This window comes from Aptenodytes patagonicus, chromosome 7, assembly GCF_965638725.1.
Source record: "Aptenodytes patagonicus chromosome 7, bAptPat1.pri.cur, whole genome shotgun sequence".
Taxonomy (NCBI): domain Eukaryota; kingdom Metazoa; phylum Chordata; class Aves; order Sphenisciformes; family Spheniscidae; genus Aptenodytes; species Aptenodytes patagonicus.
The window spans coordinates 42,912,828-42,936,408 of record NC_134955.1 but is presented as its reverse complement, the minus strand read 5'-3'; the positions used below and the strand labels follow the sequence as shown (position 1 = coordinate 42,936,408).

The following is a 23,581-nucleotide window of genomic DNA, read 5'->3' as shown; positions in this document are numbered from 1 at the left end:
GTTTCCTGCACAGTTTATTTCTTCTCTCTCTCATTGTGGATTCTGTCTCGTATACGGGCCTGAAATGTTATTACACGTGAAAACGTGAGAGTTTCACCTTAAAAAAACAATTAGACATAACTCCCTTACAACACAATACCAGTTAACTTGATTTTTATTGCATCAACCAACAGGAGCAGTGAAATAGCACACAAACGAGAACAGCCACAATGCTCATACAGTCCAATAGTTTCTTCAAGCTGAAACTACCTTTCATTTCCTGCACTGTTAGTTACTGTTAAAAAAAAAAAGGACAGAGGAAACAGGAATAAAACCAGAAGCTTCTTTCAAAATTACTTCAATATGACTTTCTAAATATTTTAGCTGTATATTACTTATATACTTTATTAAAATGTATTCTAATCTACAGACACATTGGCAAATAAATCTATTTAAAACCTGTTTTCTCTGAAAACCTGATTTAAGTATTAAATGTAATAGCTACTATAGTGATTAATTATGTTTTAGTAGCTAGTACAGTAAATCAAAAAATAAAATTTAACACACAGGCATCCACTCATATACATACCTTACATATAGTTAAGCTAATTCCCTCTCCCTCTTAGGTATAAAACACTCACTGAACTAGAACTTCTGGTATGGCCAAAAATGCACCTTTTACTAAAAGAGGAGAGTTCAGCACATATTCTTACAAAGGTGTTTACAAGACATACATAAATTATGCATAGCTATTAGCAAATTGCATCCTAAACATTAAGCTTTCTTTGCTTTATATTCAGCCAAGAAAACTGCTATAGCAGCTCATACTGAAAATGTTAATAACTGGGCTAAGTATAAAAAATTAAACTAGAATAAGGAATGTTTAAAACATGGGTGCCTTTGCCAGATCCAAGAACATGCTCTGTAGGAAAACAAAGCAAAAATACAATTGGAGACAGCTTAAAGAAAATAATAAAGGTGTGAAATCACTGTTTCAGCTAACAGGTCCTCAGCATTTCCATGCATATGTTTGCATATTGTTAGTTTCATATTTTAATCTCTCATTTACACAACACATGCACATCATTTGTATTATGTAAACTTCAGCAAATATTAGTCATTTGTGGATCATAGAGCAAATGTTTTAAATGAGGTGATTTAAACCATTTGTCATTATTAATGAACACTGATCAGGTGTCTGCGTATCCAAAATTACATGAATATGCATAGTAAAAAACAAGGAATTGTTTATAAAGAACTTGCCTTTTGATACTTGGTGTACTGCGGCTAAGGTTTCAGAAATGTACAATAGTAGGTATCAACCAGGTTTGGCAGGAGGGAACTGGATCCGCCAAGAGGCAACACCATTTTATTGGACTAAAATGTTCAACAAGTATGCTTCTTGGTCCTGTATTATTGCCTTTTCAGCTAGAATGGTTACTGGAGGAGATTACAATCTTCTTTATGTAATCTGATTTCTATTTAAAGATGATATAGCTGAAAAGGATTTGCATAATTATTTCCATAAGTACATGTAATATCAAGGGGAATCCAGAGTCCAATTTGCTAGGCACTGAAATCCAGTTCGTGCTACTCCCTTTCTTTTGTCAAGTGAATTAATAGACTGAGGGAGTCCTCTAGCTGTGTGACACTGGTGCAGGCACAGCTAGTTAATACTCGTCACCTGTTCTAGGCTGGCAGTTGCTGCTGCCTGGACTGGGGCTGGATATGTTCCTGGACAGCGCAGGACTGATGAAGAAATAAAATACATTGCATGTTTCATAACTACAATGCTCTTGTTAACATAGAAGACGTTTCATTTAATTTTGGACTAGATAAAATAATTCAGTGCGGCATAATCCAAATAGTGTGACAGATGTTACAAAAGGTTATTACATTAAAAAAAAATAAGCCAAATCTTATGTACACGCTCTGTCTTTGTCATCGTGTAACCTACTGTATAAACAAGCATGATGAAAGTGCTGATTGATAGAAAATACATTATACTGTAACTGTAAATGATGAAAGAATTCAGTTCATTATTAGAGGTATTGGTATGTGACTGAGAGTCAGTATTGTTTCATTCCTGGATATTTAACATGCAGTGTGTATTTTAAGTTAAGAGAAGAGCTTAATGTACAGGAGGTACAGTTTGAGAACTGATAGCACGAGATGCTATTGCTAATGCTATTTTTTAATCCATTAAACTCCTACACTCTAAGCAGTTGCATGGAAAAATTAGCTACCGGCTCTATCAGTGCTGCACAACCCTAGTCTGGTAGGACTACTTAATCCTGTGGTGAGAAGATAATTTAATCTTCAGATTCATTCTTTCCTCAGCTTTAAGTGAGCAAAGGCTCCTCCATTGTGACAATCTGTGGATGCTACGATATAGATTACTGTTTAACAGACAAAAATGAGATTAAGAAAGTTAAAGTCACAGGTTTCTCACAACAGCCACAATAATAAATAAATAATATTTAATTTCCCACAACACCTATTATATTAAAAAACTGGGGAAAAAAACCCCAAACAACAACATACTGGAAAAACTGCAAAATATTTACAGCATGATTAGCTGTGTGCATGCATGGCTGGTTTTGTGTTCCTGAAGCCACTCAAAAGAAATCCAAAACATTGTTATGTAAGTTAACGAATTTTGGCTTTTTATTCCTTCTCACTCAACACGATCAATATTTCTCAAAGGACAAATAGTGGAGTTTAAAAAAAGGCAGTAGCATTTATCCGTGAATAGTTTGGCAAAAATATTTAAACAACACGAAGTTGAATTTCAAAACAAAGCAAGTTAAAACCTTACTTCCCCTGATAAAAATATTCTAAGAAATCCAGGCAGGCTTGATTGAGACACATTTTTGACACTTCATACTAAACTGTGCTTTTTTTTTCTTTTTTTTTCTTTTTTTTTTCCTTTAAAAAATTATATAAAACATTTTTTGTGTGAAAAATCACACCCGAAAATTCTGCCCAAATGGAGACTGGAACAATGCCTTGTAACAGTGTTAATTGTCACCATGGAAACCAGAAGAATAAGCCATTTTGAAACTGGTATAGAAGGCACACATTGAGCAACTCAAGCATTTTTCAGCCTCCCTCAGTGTTAAGGAACAAGATGCCTAGTCACTGAGAGGTCAGAGAAAGAAATCATCATGAAAGGTTCGTAGATGTGCACTGTCTGGTAAACAATAAAAAAAAATCTGTACACAGTTAACAACTCGGTAAGACTGCGCACGGCATCTTTCAGAGGGAGAAACACCACAAAAAGATGATCAGGACTGGGGTGCGGATTCCACCCCTCGAGCAAAACTTTAGGGCAATATTATGCGAACCTTGCCCCTAAAGCTCCCTGGGAATTCTGTTGTTGTAATAAAACTTCAGAAGAGGAAAGAAAAAAAAAGCCTGCATGATGGAATTCAAAATAATGCTCTAAAAGCACAGAGAGAGATTAAGACATCCATTGTAAGACTTTTGTATGGTGCTTCTGTTGGTTATAGTGAAAAGAGACTAGACATACTGAACACACAGTGGAGCTATGGCTACGAAGTACAGAAGAATTAAGCCAGTGAACTTTCTCCATTATTGGAATAAGGGTGTGCTATTTGTAGATGTTCTGCATTCCATCATTCACATACTAACAAAGTATCTTCATTCGAATGGCACTGTATGATACACAACTGAGATCAGAACTGAGTGACCTGGACTGGATCTTTAAATTTTAAAAACTTGCTTTCGGGGTGTTTTGACTGCTGCAGACACAAATACATACACATGCATGTTCAGTGTCTCTATGTGCATGCATAGTCAGCGTTGGCACACATTTGCAAAATACACTGCATGCATAAAATTGAGTAAAGAATACTCTGCAAGCGAAGTCACCAAATATGTAATATAAATATATATAAACATATAGCAATGCACATATAGCAGTATTTGTCCATCATCTCTTCACACACATCCTCACTTTGCTTTCTGGATAATGTTTGCACTCTTCATGCTAGGCTTCATGGTGGCCCCTTAGGAAGCCCATGCCTAATGCCATTCAGTGATGAACAAAGACTCTTTTTATTCCAAAGTCCAGGGTCCAAAGCTTAGCTGTATACAAGCAAAGTGAAGGAATCTGCTAGAGGCCAGCCTACCCTTCACAATAGCTCTTAATGCTTCTACCTTTTTGGTACTACCAGTGTGAAACATTTTAGAAACCGTCCAGAAGCTCGGTTATATTTCTTACGCTGTCAATAGCACTAGAACCTCTGGACAACGTTCAAGATCTGAGCTGAGCGATCTGTCTAGATAAATAGCAGTTGCTGTTTCTTGCAAACTTCATGTATTTCACCATTAGCAATTTATGGCAAATAATTGCACAGGGAAATTATAAAGACTCCTACAATTGTCCTTGTAAATTAATAATAGGCTTTCTTGATTGGGATAAATTTGCTGCTGAGCCTTTGGAAAAATTAAAAAGTGCAATGTCATTTAAAATTGCCAGAACTCACACAGCAAATTACATCTGAGGTTAAGAATCAGTTTTTCCTCTTCTAGTTTATTCCATTTGCATGATCTGGAAATCATATTACATTGGCTATGTATTGTTAATTGGACATAGATTGCATTATCTTTAATATAAATCAAACTACAAATATTAAAATGAATTGCAAATTCTCTAATAGAAGATCATAAAACAATCTTTTTTAAGTATCTCCCATTAATAATTTAATTCCAATTATATCACTCAGAAAACTCAAGAAGGAGAGCGCTAACTTATTTCCATTTGCTTTTTTCCCCCTACAAATAAGCACAATAGTACGATATGTATTTGGGTGAGAGTGCATGTGCGTATGGGTGCATGCCCGTAAAACAAAACAAATCTTAGCACTTTTGTCTGAAATCCCTGCAGACACCTTGCTTTTTTGTTTCAGAAAGCAGCAAATGCGGATCACACTTCTGCTATGCATTCCTTTCTGTGGCAGCTAGAGAAATAAACACATTGAAAGAAATATTAAGTAACTTCATGAACTATATTTTGCCTACATTAAAAAATTATGCAGTCGGTACCCATTGTTCTGCCTTTTTTTTAAGGAAGGTGATCCCAACCCTTTAAATTTTACTATAAATGTAATATCTTTTTGAAGACTTTGTATGCCCTTTAATGAATTTATATTAAATATTTAATACTGTTTAGGGCATATCCACTACTACCAAAACCAGTTATATTCCCAGCAGTCCCACTGTTTCAGGCAGAGGGCTTGATTGATCCTCCTAGCCTGAATTGAGTAGAATGAAAAGAAGCAGTTGGAAAATAGCTGCAATCATTTAATGCAGATGACCTCTGACAGGCTCACAGCTCTTCTATCTGAACAGAAATTTGCATGGGGTCTCTGTGCAGAGGAACAATGTAACCTAAATGGTAGACAATCTTTATTCTAATGAAGTGGGTGTCAAGGTCAATGTAAAACTGCAATGATAAATGGTGCACCACTAGGCAAGAGAAGTTGCATAGGCATTGTAGTGCTTTCACATTAATTGAAGGCTGAAATGCACTGAGTGAAAGCACAAGACTCTCTTTTCACCATAATGTGTTAATGCACAAATGTTTAAATGTTTTATTCAAGCCCCTAGCCTGTTGGCACAAATCTTCTTGCAAACAAAAATACAATAGTTGGCCAATAACCAGAAAAATAGAACTTTTTATTAGCTTGCCTTATTTCTTCAATCCCTAACAACTTCCACAATCTACTCAGAGTACCAGAAGAATAACAAGTCTCCAGACACCTAATGTAATTCCCATGATCCTTTTTCTATTTAGGATATCTGTCTTTAATTAGTTCCAAACAAGCAAGCCTTTAGACAACTCTTCATTAGATACCATTCCCAATGAACGAACTGTGAGAAGAAAAGTCATGCTTCAATATTATTATTTCCTAGATTCCAAGTTTTCTTTTAGTATATAGTTAACATCTCCAGGTGCCTTTTGTTCTCAGTAAGAATTAGACCAGTAAAACTGGGTTTTGTAATGCAAAGAGTTGTGTGCCTAGAGTGGGGACTAAACTACAATCTGTTATTGTGGCTTTGTCAAAACTGCAATACAACTATAATTATAGTACTTCATCAGTCGATCAAGCAATTCGTAGAAGGCAGTACATTTTGTCTTATAAAAATGAGGAGGACAGTAAGCTGCTTTTTAAAATCCTGAGCTGCTTAAGCTTGTTAAGGGTATATTGTTTGCTAATACACTCATTAGCAGCCAAGCATTTTAACTTCATCAATTAAACGGGAAATGGTGTTGCACCATTAGTTTCACAAAATGCTGAAATACAGATAGCAGTCTACAGCTAAGAATTTGAGAAAATTTATTTTCACCTGCAAGCTGCGTTATACACTTCAAGCCGGTTTTTGTGCAGCGACATATACATGGGGGGGTGTGTCTGTGCATGAATGTAGGTGGTGAAAGCCCTGCATATAGTTGTGAAGCTAATTATATATATACACATATACACCCACTTAAAATTTCCCGAGTTCCATAAGGATTGCTGCTAAAGCACAGCGTCATTTCTTGACACCGATGAACATTTACTGATCTGCGTAATCCCAAGGATGACAGAAGTTTATTCCTGTGAACAACTAACAGCTCTCCTGGATAACTAACGGGTTTGCAATATGGACGATAAATTTTGAATATGTATCAGCCTTTATAGTTTTAGGCTCTTCTGCGCAAATAGATGTTAACAATACAATTACAGTTATAAGACAAGGAGCTATAGCTTGTTACTAATTAAGAGGATCCGCAGTACTTTCAGTTTCTGGGAGGCTGTGAGTGGCACATACTGTACAATGCCGTTTCTATTTTACAACTTGCCTGTGCAAGGGAATTTTCCATAAGGAAATCAGTCTTCAGGATACTGCAATTCAGAGAATAAACTCCAAGGGGGAGGGGAGGGGGGAAGTATAGTGTAAAGGCAAAAAAACCCCCAACCCACGTTACTGATGAAACTGTTTAAAAAACTGTACAGCTTCATCTGTGTGTGATTTGTCAGGTCTGAAGCTTTGACGTGCCCAAGGGGCAGACCCCAGCGGGGAGTAGGCTGCAGAGCTAAATAGCTGTGAAAGAAGTCTTAATGTAGGATGGAATTCAAACTAACCTTGACATGACCTCGGGAAAAATATGCAAAAAGTAAAATGAATGCACTCTGCAAGATACATCCTAATTTTGTGGCCGACCTGGTTAGTTTCACAAACATAACTGGGACTTTAAATGCAAAATAAAATGCGAGGAAAAAGGGGAAACTTCGGAATTCAGAGTAAAAACTTAAGCGGGCATGGGGTGTTGCTGTGGAGGCATATGAACCATTTGGAAACAATCCAAATAAAAACCAACACTGAACAATATTGTTGTCAGCCTGTCTATTCAGGAAAATTGTTTTTTTAGGTTGAATATAAATGACACAAAGCCAAGATTACATCATTGCATTACAAAGTCTGTTGTGGCTTTTAGCCGAACAAGCCCCATGGATCTACTGGCTGATGGCAGTAATTCAGTAAGAAGTTTTAAGGGTTTCTCTTTTTTTTTCAGCTTCATTACTCTAAATATAGAGGAATTTTGTTTAAATACTGATTATTTAAATTTTTTTTAATCCACATCCCTGAGTTTGTTCTGCAAGCTTACTACTTGATACAAACAATAAAAATTTGAGTTGGTATGTTAAGTCTTGATTTGGCTTTATTATGCGTTTTGCCTGTCTTGCTCAGTGTGCAGTTAAGCAGGAAGACATCCACCTTAATATAGCAGCCAAGAACTGGCTAATTCACTAGATATATGGAAATTTTAATTGAGTGTCAACTTGTGTTGAAATTCAATCCCATTACCTTCAGAATGCAATTTTGTAGCAATACCAGTTATTTACTACACTATTAACCAGATTTTAAATAGAATTAAATTGCTAAGAACATATAGCCAAAATACAGCAGTTTGAATTTGTATAGCAAGGGCAATCCAGTATCAGGTGCATGAGATTCCGCTAGATCTAGAAACTGTCGCCCACCTACAAATAAAGACAAACCCTGGCAGATGATGATAGAACGTGGTCCCACAATACAGGTTATAGCGCAGTTCAGGTAAGGCCACAGAGCTGGCGTACTTCGTGTTATAACAATCTATCGATCTCGTAAACTACGTGTTTTACTGGGATCTTTGGCTGATATGGGAAGGAGTTTCCGAGATTCGTCTTGTATTGCTTGCAACAATGCTGTTAGAGCTTTGAGGTTTTTTTCACACCTTGCACCAGAGGTGTGACTTTTGGCACAGACTAATACAGATGCAACCTACAGACATGCTTAACGTATCAAATGTGGATTTAGTTTAATTTACATTTACTTAGTTGTCTGGAGACTAATTGATATTAAATAAATAAAAAATAGTGCTCTTCAGGAATTAATAACTACTATACGTTTGGCTTAGGGCTCAGGTATATTTATTGAGGAAAAAAACATAGAGTAAGGGAGATTCCGAAATACTGCTGTAGGCTGCAGTTAGCCCATTACTGAGCAGAAAACATATTTGATGGCAGGAAAACTGTTTGGCCTGGAAACAAAAAGGTGGAGTTGCAGCTCCATCCTCGGCTGGATATTCTGAAATGCTGACCCTACATGTACCAAATCTCATATAGCTACATTTTTACATTTACATTTTTACAAAATAAGATACAACAATGTAAGATTATGGAGATTTTTTGAAGAAGATAATCAAAAAAAGTAATTTATAACCTGTTATCCTCCTTCTGCTAAGCTGTGCCTGCTTCTGCACTATGCATGAAACATAAAATTGGAACTCCTCTACACAAAGATTTAATTCCAAATGCACCGACTATTGTCAGGCTATGTGTTACAGGCATCATTCTATTTTGAAATGGATGTTCCTGCGCATTTATCTTTCACAGACTGGCTCTTCTGAAGTCCTTACTCCATTGTTACTCAGCCGGAATGCTAATGGCGGTCAGTAATAGCCTCCCGTGAGTGAAGTCTGACTGAAAATCGACAAATAAATTATCCTCTCTTCTAGCAATACCTACTGGGATATGTTTGAGGGTAGAATATCTCTGGATCCTTCTTCTTACCTATTTGCTCTACTGTTTCATGTGAGAAGAGGTTCCCCACTGCAAAAAGAGCCAAATGGAAATCTAAGTTCCACAGACCAACAGAGGCAGAACTCAAAGTCTCCACCAAAGAACAGGAGAATCCACAAAGATCAGTACACCTGCCATTTGAGGCACAGTGGCTTTAGTAATCCACACTACTAGACCTTGTCAACTGTCAGAAAAGAAAATGATCCCTGGCCTGTGGTAATAGCCCTGCAATCTCTGCAGGCTGCTGAGTGACCTCAAGTCAAGACCAGACAGAACCAGACAGAATCTGTGTCTAGCTTGCTTAGTCTCTAACCTCAGAACATGTAGATCAGAGTTCTCGTTACCTGTAGTATCTAGGGTAACAACATGATCTTTAAAGTATTTGAACTTTTTTCTACACAACAGAACTTGCACCTGTTTGAGGGCCCATCTAGGTGCTGATCAGAAAGGGTGTTGACAGCAGATTTCTCAATTTGCCCTAAAGTTATAATGAAAAATGTCATTTTTATTTTAAATGCACATCCTGTACTGTATTAAGTAAAGTGAAAGCTAATAGTTTTTATAATGTGCTGTTTGATTTGTTCCTTATAATTTCCCTTGAGTTATGTCAAAGTTGGCACACGCAGCAGGTCCACTAGGAGTGCTAAAACATCTCCACTGACTATCTAAAACACTGGCAATCACCGTAATTCCTCTTATAGCAATACCATTACAACGTACTGCATCAAAACTATTGTTAAAACAAGTTGAAAAGAAAGTTATATAGTTAACTACTTATTGTCATCTCCAGACAGACATATACTGAATCCTTCAAGAGTCATAGCAGATAATAGCTATTCACTTTTCCAGTACACGTTAATGTTATTAAAACAGAAGGAGAAAGTTGGCATCCCAATGCCATTATCTGCGTTAACAGTAGGCTAATCTCATTTTATATTGAATTTTATAAATTCTTAAGAACTCAATATTTCATTTTTAATATTATTCTAGGAAAAACATAATACTTTTATAATAAAAGAAAAAATACTCTCAAGTTGAAAAGTTATTTTTATGATCAACTACAAACCGCTTTCAAGAGCAAATTTATAATGGAACTGCTGATACAGCCTAAACTATGGCTGTGTGAACGCCGCAGAAACAGCTATTTCAGAAAACATTTTTAGCATTAAGAGAAGTCCAACTTTGTTTAAACCTGAACTTATTTTTTTACAATAGCAAGTAATGTTAACAGCATGCTGAAAATGTTAAGGCTAAGTGTACAGTGTCAAAATAGATTGAATCTCTCTGAAAACTGGAAATGCAAGCTTTTTAAACATAATCCAGATGTTTGGCTTTTAATCATATTTCAAGAAAGAGGAAACTTATGCAATACAAAATTCATACATGCATATTTCATTAGTGCCTTTCCTATCACTGAATTAAAAATTTCTAACATATGTTTTCCTCAAACAGATAATGTTTTAAATTAGAAGAGTTGGCAAGAAGTTGTACACCTCACAAATGTCATTGAATTATTTTAACATGGAAGAAAATATTTCATTTTTTACAGTATTAACAGCTTTGATAGCAAATTCTACAGCAGTGATCATTTTTTTGCCTTATCGATAGGAAGTTCAATAGTCCCTTAAACAAACTAAGCGTATAAAGGTGACTGGAACAGCAAGAACTAACAACTAGCCTTCTTCAGAATATCTGAGACTGGTAACACCCTGACAGACCTATGGGTATTTAACACAGATGCTTTCTCTCTTCCTCACTGGTGATCAAAACAGCATAATGCTATGCCCAAGCAGCTTCTTCAGCAAGAGCCAAACTATCTTGAAGGTGGAAAAACTTCTTCCAAGATGTATTTCAATTCTAGAACACTTAACAACACCACTATATTTGCTGAACGATATTTAAAGAACTATATCAGTGTGGCCATTGTTTCTAAAAACTAACATACATGATGAAGTATATGATTTTTTTTTAACCTTTGGAGTTTTAGAAAATTAAGACTCTGAGTTAGTTTCTAAAAATGAACTTTCTGAATGTAACAGTATTTTAATATTTTAAATCATTTAAGACAGACAAAACCTAAGCAATAAAAAAGAGAGCAACTATCACAGATATAACGGGAAAAGAAAAGGGAAAAAGACAAAGAAATCCTGCTTCTGGCCACCTGCATGTGACATTGGGTTTGTTCTTTAAGAGCCTTGTAGCTTCCGAGGAATATGTGAAGTGTGATCATGAGCCACCAGGAACAGAAATATGCACTCTGTTATTCCGTGATGCAATGTGATGGAGTGAGATGTTACTCTGAACTTCAGTTCTGCCCAGAAATGTTGGAAAGTAAACAATCCAGCACATGCTGAAAGCCAGTCTTTCTCTATCTCCAACAGCTGCTGTGCCTAGGAGAGATACTTAGCCTCTTTCCAAATGGCCACCAGCAAGGGTATCCCTAATGCAGCCTTTTGCAGGCAGGCTCAAGCTTGCCATTCCTACGCTCCAAACAGTTGCAGACTTGCAACAGTCCTGTGAAGTGGAGAAACATTATTCTCAATTTAAAATGGTGAACTGGGATACAGACAGCCACCATGTCTGTTGTCAGGGAAGATCTCTGATGTGGGAACACAAGTCTTTTGAGATCCGCTCCAGCATTCTGTCCAACAGAATATATTGTTGAGCTCAGAACTACTTAACATTGTTTGCTTCACACGAGACTGAAAAAAAAAAGAATTATTGTACTTATGATACATCTTAGTTGTCGTAGAAAATACCCCAGCTCTAAACTCAATAAATCTTGATTGCTACAAGCCATTTAGGAACCAACACTAATAGTTACCTTTAAAAAAATACATGACTGCAGTGACACTGAACTCATTTTGTCTACTGAACAACTAGCGAGACAGAAACAAAAGAAACTTTTCCTCTGTTTCTTTCTATTTCCCTGATTTCAGGTGTCTGTTTTCAACGATTTATGCTGCTGCTAAATGTGAACTCTTATTTGCTGGCATGATGAAAGCTGAAAGCGTCTTCTCATCTCTAATGGCATTCTGCCAAAATATTCTCTGACAAAACTTGGGCTGATTCACAGATTTGAAGTTCAAGAAACTGTCATAATCTAACCTCACCGCTTGTATAAAATGTGCCATAGGCTTACCTTCTTTTCCTATATTAAGCTCTCAACCTTCTGGCTTGGAGAAAATCTTTCGGTATTGCATTCAGCCCTGATTTAAAGATGCGAATGATGGAAAATTCATAACATTCTTTGGTAAGATGATAAATAACCAGCTTCCTTCACTGTTAGAAACTGCATGGCTTGTTTCTAGTTGAATTTGTTTAATTTTAACTTCCAGATGTTTTATCTTCTTATTCCTTTGCCAATAGCTTGAATGTCTGTGAAAGCATGACGTTACTACAAGAATCAACCATGAAACCAGATGACTTGCACTGATCTCGGGTTAACTCTGTTTGGTGTTTCTGGGATTATAATTTATAGAACCAAAACATAGAGAAGCCGAACAATTTTTGCAGAGGCTGGTGAACTCAGATACACATGCTCTGGACATTCTTAAGGCTTGATTCTTCCTAGGGCTGTCAGAAAGCCAATTTTCAATAACTTGGCCCTGATATAAGTGAAAAATAATTTGTGCTTATGGACAATATCACCTGTACTCACATTTTGGCTTTTACTTGTTAGGCTTTCCTGGTTCACTTATAGATTTTTTTTTTTCTGCTTCTATTCATGCTGGAAAGGATGATGGGGAGCAGGAGAAAAAGACCATAGTAGCAGATGAAGTGGATGTTATCAATGAGAATTTCACCCACAAGGAGAGTATTTTCTAGTGCATACCGCCGACTGCTCTAGATTCACTTTGGAAATTGTAAAGTTGAATGTGAAGTGATCTTGACAGACCAGGGAATCTGGCCCTTTGTGTTTAGCATTTTGTAATGAGCTTCTCTGAAACCAGCACACAGCATAACGCCTGTATGTTAATAGAACCTGTCTTTCAGCAATTAAAAAAAGAATAGTTCTGTAAAGATACTGCGATGAAACCGTAGAAATGGATTTTAGAAAAACACCCCAGAAGTTTGTGTTGACTTATGTTGCCTCACTGAAATGCTAATCTCTGTGCTTTAAGCAGACTGATAAACTGGTGACTATAGCATCAATATTCAAATCTATATAATACTTGCAATGTCAGTGGATTTAGAGACTGGTAAGTTATTGCTATTTTAATGTCTGAATTCTACGTAAGGAAGATGAAAAAGGCACGTCTTGAAAATTGGAAAAGATATGCATATATCTGAGAAGGAAAGAAATGCTTCAAAGGACTGCAGTAGCAGGAAATATCAGGACACAAAACCAGAAGTGAAGTAATATGAAGCAAATTCAGGATATTTTGAATCTACTTCAGCTATAGAGAACACTAGGAAAGATGTGAACTTTTGTCTTTCTGGCATTCTTTCAAGACATTCTGGTCCTGCTTTGTGGAAAGCCTATCGTGGTAACCATGCATGCCATGATAGCTGTCTGGCAGTTCAAGTACAAATTGGAAGGATCTGTGCCCATTAAGACAAGATACATGCTTAAAGTAATGTGTATCGATGTCTTCAACTTCAACTGTTGTCTGCCTAGTTAATAGATGTTTGTTATACTATGCTGTATATGTAGGGAATTCAGTAATTCCAAATGAAGATGGAAAACTGTAAGAAAGAAACTGAGAAAAGGATGAGGGGGAAAGAATGAGATCCCATTGCTTATTCTGTGTTTTTCAGATTTTCAAAGGAATATATTCTACTGAGAGTATCAGGAAAAATAAGTGACTCTGATTTTTATGGTGACAGAACCTTTGTGAATGGTATCTGCACTTCAATGACATGAAGTGGTTTCACTTCATAGTTTAAGTGGCTGTACTTCCCAGCTTAACAATCATTTTATAATTAGTGACAATTCTAAAAACAAAAAAAAGTATACCTTGTTGAATACTCCATGCTTCTAACAGTACTAGGTTACTTTTTCAAATCTACATCTGAGTCAACTATTTTAGGTCATTTTGTTAGCTATTATGCTAGAGGTATAATATGTTGCTATAGAACTGAAGTTTAAAGAAATTAAAGTAATGAATACATATTTTAGGACAGGCCACAGAGCTTTCGTACATTAAGTGACTACACTAGCACTACATTAACCCTATTAAAGGTAATTTTTCCAGCTCATTGGTGATTGGCATTTGGTACTGATGTTTGAAGAATTGTCATTGCATTGATTTTATTCTTTGCCTCTTTAATAAAGTGTGGAAGAAATGGCAGAGGTAGAAGTTAACTGTCCTTTGGTAAAGCCATTAAGCACTTAAGAAAAAGGTTTGAATATTTAAACCATGCAAAAATCTTTAAGGACATTATATATGTTTTTAATTTTGCAATATTTCATAGCCTTGAAAAAGTCCCACTAGTATGAATACATTTACATTTCATTGGTACAACAAAAAAGACCAAGTTAAGATTACAAATGCCACACTTGCACTCACGGAATAACACCATCTAACAACAGAAGTTTTAATAAATATTATTGTACACCCTTCTCAGGACGTGAGTTAGGGCATATGCTAACAACACAGTGTAGTAGGCCACCTGGTGGTCAAATCAGCTAATTATCCATTTTAAACGAACACAAAATTAGAGGCCCATACAAAGAAAAGATAAACATGAAAGAAATGCATAAAACCCCATCAACTAAAGTCTATGGGAACTAATGTAAGTATATATAAAAATGAGTGTTTCTTCTTAGCTTAGCTTTTCCAGGAGTGGTCACTGCTTGAGGCAGGATACCAAGGTTGACTGAGTAATGTTTTCTTGTGTTAAAAATGAACAGTAGCTAAGTTCCTAGGCTTTTCCATGCCACTTTATAAAGTGAGGTTCCATAACAGGTCAGACTATCACACTATACCCCTCAGCTCCCTAGGAAAGACCAGAAGAGAATCTGGATTTAAACAAAAAGTAAGTTTTCCAGGAGCTTCCCTGGAAAGATTGAACACGGGGTACACAAAAATATGTTGGCCAGCACTACTTAAAAGGATGTAGGAACTAAGACTACTATGCCCACAGACCTGGATCCAAATATCTTGTAGCCATACAAAGCAATGGCAACAGACATCAGTGCAAGCTATTGTTGATGCTGTACATTCAGACTCACAAAAGAAGTGGATATGAATTGTAAGGTCACTGCTGACTAGTGACAAGTAGCTGAGATGCCTGAACAGATGAGGTAAGGTCAAAACTTCAGAAAGATCCTCAACTGTTGGATGACCTGACAACCAGGGATCAGAATATGGGAGAGTGCCTGGTTTTGAGATTTAGTCCGTCAGAATCTGCTGGTGTTAAAATCTGTAGCACTAGAGTGGCAAATTCTGGCCCTGGCAGATTAAGTCAGAAAGCTAAAAGATACAGCTACAAAAAGAATTCAAAGATGCAGCAGTCTCTGAAGAACCTGGATTTTAAGGGACCATATGCTTCAGGAGGGAAGAATTTAGAAAGTGCCAGAGCGCAGAGTAGTATGCATGTGACTGGAAACGGTGGGTGTTCTGTGCTATTTTTAGCCTTATAAAACCATAAATATCAATGTAAAAGCCTTTTCTCATAAGACTCTACGTTAAATTTGCAAACAAATCATACGCATGATCCAAATGGTCTATACCGATTTTAATGAAACCAAATGCCTCAACCATCAGATCTCCCATCACTCTAGGTCTCCCTGTTTGGAGGTTACCCAGACATTGAAAAGATGTTCAGAACACATATAGGCACCCATGAGCATAACAGCTTTTAAATGATGTGCAAGTTATTATAGTAGTATATTTCTAGTGACTGGTTTAAAGGGAAGGAAACAGGGGAAATTGGTAGAAGATTCATTTTCTGGCATGAATTCACTTGGGTAAAGTGCAGGAAAGATATTTCCTCACTGTTTAAACATGCAGGGACAAACCAGAAAATTTTAGCTATCATCAGGTGAGCATGCCTCAGCACCAAGGTCAGGATTTCCTACCTGCTGGTTTACCATGGCAATGAAGAGCACTGTCTGTGGAAATGGTTAGTCCACAGAGAGAGAATACCCTGCCATGCAGCCAAGAAATAGCTTGTGGGACACATGGTTTTTAAAAGAGAAGCAAAAAGCTCCTCACATATATCCCACCTATCCCCTCCAATAAGCAATTCTGCTTGCTGTTGCCTGTTGCAGTTGGCCAGCAATATTCTACCTCCCTTTTAATCTAGCTTCTAAAAGGAAGAGTTGAATTTTAATTCATGTGAGCCAAACAGAAACATTTTCCATGAAATACACATTTTATTGCTTAACATTTTAATATTCTGAGTAACTTTGAAATGTGCCAGGAATAGCAAAGCTCACTTATTTAGCATTTGTGCTGTTAGTCAAAATACATCTATATAGATATTTATCTTACAGACAGCTGAACTAAATGAAGATATGTGTCTTTAAATAACTATATTCTCTTGGCTTTGCATCTATACTAAGTTCCTAACTATGTTCATCTGTTTTTATGGAGGCCTCAGTACTGTTCATTATTTTGTAGAGATACATCCAGCACTTGAATTGAGTTTATAGAAAAGGTGGGCTGTGGGTCTGTCTGCAGCTGGAGGCAGCAGGTGGTGTCTTAAAGGTGAGATACTGCCCATGAGATAACTCGTGGTACATTACCTTTCCTGGAAGACAAGTGCATTGTGCATGTGAAGAGAGCAAGATGTGCTGTTGCTTCTGGGCAAGACAAATTCCTAGTTTCACTGATTTCAGAAACCAGGGCTCTCTGGGGATCTCTGCTGGAAGGAACGCTATTTTCATTCTTACTTACCCTTATACTTATTCACTACTTCTACCATGGTGCAGGGAAGAACGGTAGAGGAGCTGCTACAGGAGCTCTGTATCACCGAGATTCTCCTAAAGGTCTGCAATTCTGTAATGGGGATACCCCACTTCTTTGAAATGGAAGACCATAGCTCAGTCCCTTGAAATAGTCTTACTATTTAAGGACTACTATCTTTTTTTCCTCTGCCCCTTCCCTCTTTTATTTGCCCTTGGTCCATTAAATTTTTTGTTTGAGTCACTTTGTATTGACCATGGCAAAAATCCATAGGCTTTTGCCAAGTGTGCAAAAAATTTGTAAAAACGGTTGTTCACCTCTGTGAAAGACTGGACTGTCCTTCTGTCAAGTGTTCTGCCTGTTTCCTGAGGGGCTTCTGGTTTCTCATGGCCAGCAGCAAAGTCCTTCAAAAATCAACAGATGCCACCCACAGGTGATTCAGATTCTTTCCAGTTTTCTGCATTTAGATTAATACTCCTGTCCAGGTTTCCGTTTAGGAGTTGCTTATGCATCGCCTCTTCTTTGACATTTCTGTTTCCTGTGTTTAGATTGCCATCAGCTACTCACTAGGGGAAGGGTGCCTAGTCCATATTACACTGGAATACCTCTAGAAGCTCAGACTGATGAGCATAAAAGCCTACAGATACCTGACAAAATCTGTAGCAAAACAGTGGCAATGTTGTTCATTCAGACCAATATGCCAAAATGTGGTTTTGACATCACAGTGAACACTGTTGCCCTGAAAAAAATTTGTAACATGTCCCAGGCTTTCAGCATTTTGTTCAATGATTTTGGGGTCTGTTTAGTCCAAGATTTTCTGACCATTAGTAGATCGCTTATCCACTCTGCATTACTTTCTGTGGGTGCATGGTCTCTGCTTTGCAACATTGCCTTTTTCAGCAGTTTTACTAGACTAACAGAATTCTGTTTTGGTGGACTCTAGGTCGATTTGTGGGGTTTTGTGCTAACTTCAATTTAACATCTAAGCGCTCATCTTCTTCAAATATGCTATATTCAGCTAGAATGCCAGGAAGCAATCACAGCAACTTTCCTGTTTCTTTCAGGTACTGCTTTGAATATTGCCTTCCAATTGAAACCAGAGCTTGTACAGACCTGGTTTGGGTGTGTAGAATTCTTGTAAAACAACTATAGTAAACTTTAAGTGATGACATCTCTTATTTCAGGGGTTCCTTGTTGACTGACTGCATTTATCCACTGGTCTCATAATGATTTCATTGCACATCTGCAGTGCTTGGTTGCATCTCTCCAGTCTAATTTTGCTCCTTATCAGTGTTGCACTGCAGCTGGCTCCACAATCCAGCTGGTATCAAATTAGTCATTGATCTAATAGCATAGTTGCAAATATAGCAATTGAATGCCTGGCAGCCTTCTGCATTGCCAGAACACTGAGAATCTTTAGATCTGCTTAAGTCACATTACAGATACCTCCTTCTTCATTAAAACCTTAAATTCTCAATGGTTTCAGACACTATATTTTAATTTCAAAGGTAACCGCAATATTCAGTCTGTCTGCCTGGCTCTTTTTCTCAAGAACATTTTTCCTTCTACTTTTCATGTTGCCTGTTGCACTACATATGTGGCACTAAAGTGCCTACATTTTCAGCCAGTCTGCATCTGCCCTGCTTCATGGGTTCTTTTGACTTACATCTACGTGTGTGTTCTGCTGTTTCTGTTTTGGCACTTCTCTGGATAGTTCGGCCACTGTTTGGAGGCATATATTAGATTGGCTTTACTCTAATGTCTTCCCTGTGAATGGGAACTGTGTATTGCACAAGTGATGCTGGGGAAGAAATACAATTAAGAAATGTTTTATGTCTCCAGTTACACACGGGTGCTCTAGTTCCTGACACCATACCATATCCCCTTTTGTTTCTGGTATTGGTTAAGAAAACCTTTTATAGCTTTAAATTTACTTAGAATTATTTGTATCATTCTAATCAATTCTTTTTAGAGACTAAAACATTGTTTCTATTGCCTCAGAGCAAAGCCTTTTTTGTCTGGAGTTCCAGTTTTCCTGGTGCTCAGAGTCACGGCTGTCTATGTCCTATGATTTTTAGGTGTTCTGTACCCGGGTAATCACAGGTATTTCCTTCCTCTCTAATGTGACTTGTTGCAGATCTCATATGCTACTTTTGGGGAAGTAAGATGGAAGAATTTAATATTTCTAGTCTTAAACCGGCTCTTTATTCATTCCCTTGATTGATTCTTGAACTTCGGCAGGCCCAGGGAGTCCAGACCCATAGTCTTCATCTGCAATGAAACCTGTTCCCTTGTGTCTAATCCTCTGGGCACCGTGAGTTAGCTACCAATCTACCGTGTGTATTCATGAGTTGATGAGGACCTGCTGTTTGGACATATTTACAAAAAAATCATCCCGTATGTTTATTAAAACTGAATCAAGTATGTATCTTCACACCCATTCTAATTTTTAGTAGGCATCTTGTGAATTTTACTCTCTACTTAGCAAGGAAACTAACTGCACAGATTATAAGGCTCATACAACACAATGGCCATAGCATTTAACCATTACTGTTAGGAAGAGGAATGGACAGAAAGATCCCTAGCTCAGCACAGAGGCAAAGGTAGAAAAGAGGGGTGATTTTCATCACCTGCTTTATTCTCTCTCTTATTATTTATTTATTTATTTATTTAAACTATTACATGTTTCAGCCTCTGGCATAAACACTTTACATATTCTAGTAGATAGTTAACAAAATAGGGACACCTAAAAACCGTAACTGAAGATTGAATCAGGTAGAAGTTGTAAGAGTAGAATTTTTCTTTGGCCCAAGCTGAAGTAATAAGGAAACTAAATATTTTCATAAAGGAAGCTTTTCTATCTTTTTTTTTCTGGGACCTGGGAACAAAAAGGCAAAAATCTTCCATACTCACACTATGGGGCATTTGACTATTGACTTGCTGGAGAAAAATGAACCCTGACTATAAATTACATATGCTTACTGAAAAATCAAAACAATACAGATGAACTTTTTGAGCCAACCAAGTAGGATCACATAACTAACTACTTCTCACCTCTGATGGTGTTTATTTGATCTCTCCACACCTGATAACAAACTAAGAGATCTTGGGAATTACTGTTCTTCCACCTGCATAGCAGACACATAGTCCTCCTTGATGAAGGCCAGCAAAAACCATGTATGTCAGTCTCAATACATCATTCAAAAAGGCTGATGTTCACCTTTAGAAAGTTACCACCTGAAAAACTCTAACGGCAATTCTGTATCTATCATCTCCCATTTCTAAGAAAAATCAATTGGTAAAGCAGAGATGATGAAACTCCAATATAATGTCTGTCAAAATCTGGATGCATCACAGCAGGGTTTCAAACTGGAATATTGCATAGACATGACACAATGGTACTAAAAACCCCTCTTTTCATGACAACCGAGAGTCAGTGAGAGGTAACGCCAAGTGAGGCTGATCTTCATAACCTCTTTATACAATCAGTGGAGAGAGAGATAAGAGAGAAAAGGTTTCTTCTGAAACTATTTCAGAGTGCTTAATTTAAGCTTCTGCTCTGAAGCACCCATTAGAGGAACCTCCTCACGACAGAGGCTGGTCTACTTAGCTCCCTTAGTAGTCTAAATTAGTCTTCACAGATGATCCCTTCTCCCAGCGTATCACTGGGGAAACTACAACCTCTCCATAGCCTTCCCTGCAGCCTGGGACAGCATGTTGCTGGTCTGCTCTGTGACACAGCTGGAGTATGTCTTGCACGTCAGTAATAGCACCTGTCATTCTGCAACAATGGGATGTGAAGGGTACAACTGCTGTCTTCCCCCAAAAGCATCTCTCCATAGAGCTAACTTTAACATTTACAGTTCATGACCAATGAATTCTATATAGCAACCATGTTTTCTGCAATGTTAAAATATCAGCACCCACAGAAGTTAACAAGAACCACAGGCATTTCTCACTGGCCACAGGAGTTGGCTGGAGCCTACCCTAGGACCCCATTGGACCTGATGCAACCGCAGCTGCAACAACTATGAATGAAAGTATAGTGATCACTCCTTTTACCTTGTTAGAAGGAGAAGTTAGCACAAAATGCTGTAGCTATTTTTAGTACAATGTATTAAAAATGTGTACACACAACATAAAAACATCACCTAACCTTAAGTATGTAAAAAGGTTACAAATATACACAAATAAATATTTTATATCAATAGTTTATATCAATATTTTACATATTTTCACTATATAAATATATTTATAAAAATAAAAGTACAAACAAAATATAAATACAAATAAAAATTCAGGAGATTATAAACTGGTATACTTCACTGCAACTTATTTTTTATAATTTAGATATGTATGCATTGACTGTATTGCCACTGCAAGTTTATTGAGATTTAGTGAATTTGGGTTTCATATAGAAAACCTGCTAAAAAGGTTTTCTGTGGTCATTTGTATTTTGTTTATTTTTTAAAAAAGAAACATTACAGTATCAATTATTTATGAGGTATACTGATGAGAGGTAATTGGGAACGAAAACAGTATTTCCTGTATTATGTTTATGAAGCAAAACATCATGGATAAAGCACATATTTCCTATGAGTTTAGAAAAAAAATATATTTTCTCCTGGAGTATGAGGTGAAAAAATAGGAAAGTGAATTAAAAATTGGCAACTAACTTGAGGAATAGGGTAATACTATTGCCCCGTATATTTTTCGCAAGTGATTTTTTTATCTGCATCCCTCTAAGAAAGCCTAATCCACCAAGCTGCTAAAAAAAAAAAAAAGTCCACACACAACTTCAAAAATTATGTTGTCATTGTGTTATTAACACTCTTAATTTTATCTTACTTCAATATATGATTTGCTGCTTCTTCCAACAAAAGTAACATGGGGCATCAGGTGAGACCAGCAGAAGGCAGCTTTAGAGCAGGCCCATGCACAGACACCGCGCACAGGCTGGTTCATCACAGCGTGGGGCTAAACCTGTGGGAGTCCTTGAGGCAGGATGCTACGGCTTCTGTAAGGTCATGTGGGCGCAGGATTACTGGACAACCTCATGCAATAAGGATACACTGTTCTCTGACCTGATGGAGCCATTTTTATGTTATATAGTCATTGTATAAGATCTTAAAGGTAGTACATGGTTTCACAACCCAGAACAAAGGCTGTGAAATATTTCACTAAAGGTTCTGAGATGCAGTGTGATAAAGAGAAACCAGTCCTGGCTTCTTTGAATTTCTTCAGAGGGCTGATCTCCCTTATTTGGCATCATTGTATATGAGACTTTATGAGTGAATTGTGAGTGCAAATTCACAAATCACTTCATGAGATGCTTTTAGTCAGCCGATTCATATGAACTTTCATAAAATCTGCCGTAATACATTACATACTAGCCTCAGAGTGGGCAGCTCCTAGGACTCTGCACTGCTTACATGTGGTCTGCATGTAATCCAGCGTGTCAGGAAACAAGAAAATACAGATAACCTAAACTCCTTTAGGCGAATGGATAAAGTTTTGAAAGGTTGTGCTAAGAACAATGTAAATCAGAACATGCCCGTGTTTTGGAGCCTCACATGGCCTCTTTACTCGGCCATATGGGTAAAGCAATATTCTTCAGGGCATCGAAGAATATTGCAGCACTGGTATTGTTGTCCCCGGTGTTTGCACGTATAACAGCACAAGTATAACACCTTTTCTTAGGGACTCTTGGTCCAACGATTAGGCCAGAGTGCTGCTATACTTCAGCTATTCTTACTTGTTCTTTAATGTGAATAATTTAGTATATCTGAGACTAATCTTGAGCCCTTTCTACCTTGTTTGGCCACTAGGCAGTCCTAGCATACAGAAAGCAATGGAAGTTGCAATTTTCATCATCCTTTGGGGTGAATTAAGGTGCCATTTCCATTTTTTAAAAACTAAAAATGCTTGATGAATAGAAAATGGCTTTGGGTAATCTACTGCTGGACCTATGCACTCAAACCACCACAGCTGAGTGTGCCAGACCATTGCTTTAGTGCTGAATGTTTGACAAGCTTTAAGGTCTCACTGCTTGGGACCTTATCCTACCATTTTATACCAGCAAGGGCACAAAGACAGAGCATGTGGAGTTGACTAAGATGCTTGACGTGATGACTGTAAATTGTCCACGTTTTGCAGCTGTAGTAAGGAATGGTGATGACAGCTATGTGGTACACATTTACTTTTGTTTGAAGTCAAACGCCTCTTTCATTCTAGACACACTGCTTTAATCTCCCAAAAGCTGTGCTGGCTTTTACTACAAGCTCAGTAAATACTGCTTTGCTACAATGTGAAGTTCATCTTCAATGTCATGCTGGGAAGAAATGGGAGAAACTCACTTACTCTTGTGAAATGCATGAAGCCACTTCTTGCGGAAATACAGGGAGTCTGCTCCATAGAAATTACAACACTGCCTTTAAAAATGCATGTTTACATTTGAAATATCTTATGGAAGCAACCAAGAAAATGTAAAAATATTTTTCATATTTTTTCTTTATCCATTCTCTAGACTTACTTTGTAATTCTGTAGACATGGTAATCAGTGTTTTCCTGTTGTAATTATATAAGACATTAAAATTTAACATTTATCTGCTT

The 23,581-nt window shown here is 37.2% G+C and overlaps 1 protein-coding gene across 4 annotated transcripts in view; it reads right to left on the bottom strand.

The window, feature by feature from the left end:
- The window catches only part of AKAP6 (A-kinase anchoring protein 6), a 293,258-nt gene that overhangs the window by 54,527 nt on the left and 215,150 nt on the right, over positions 1-23,581 (bottom strand). The window lies entirely within an intron of this gene.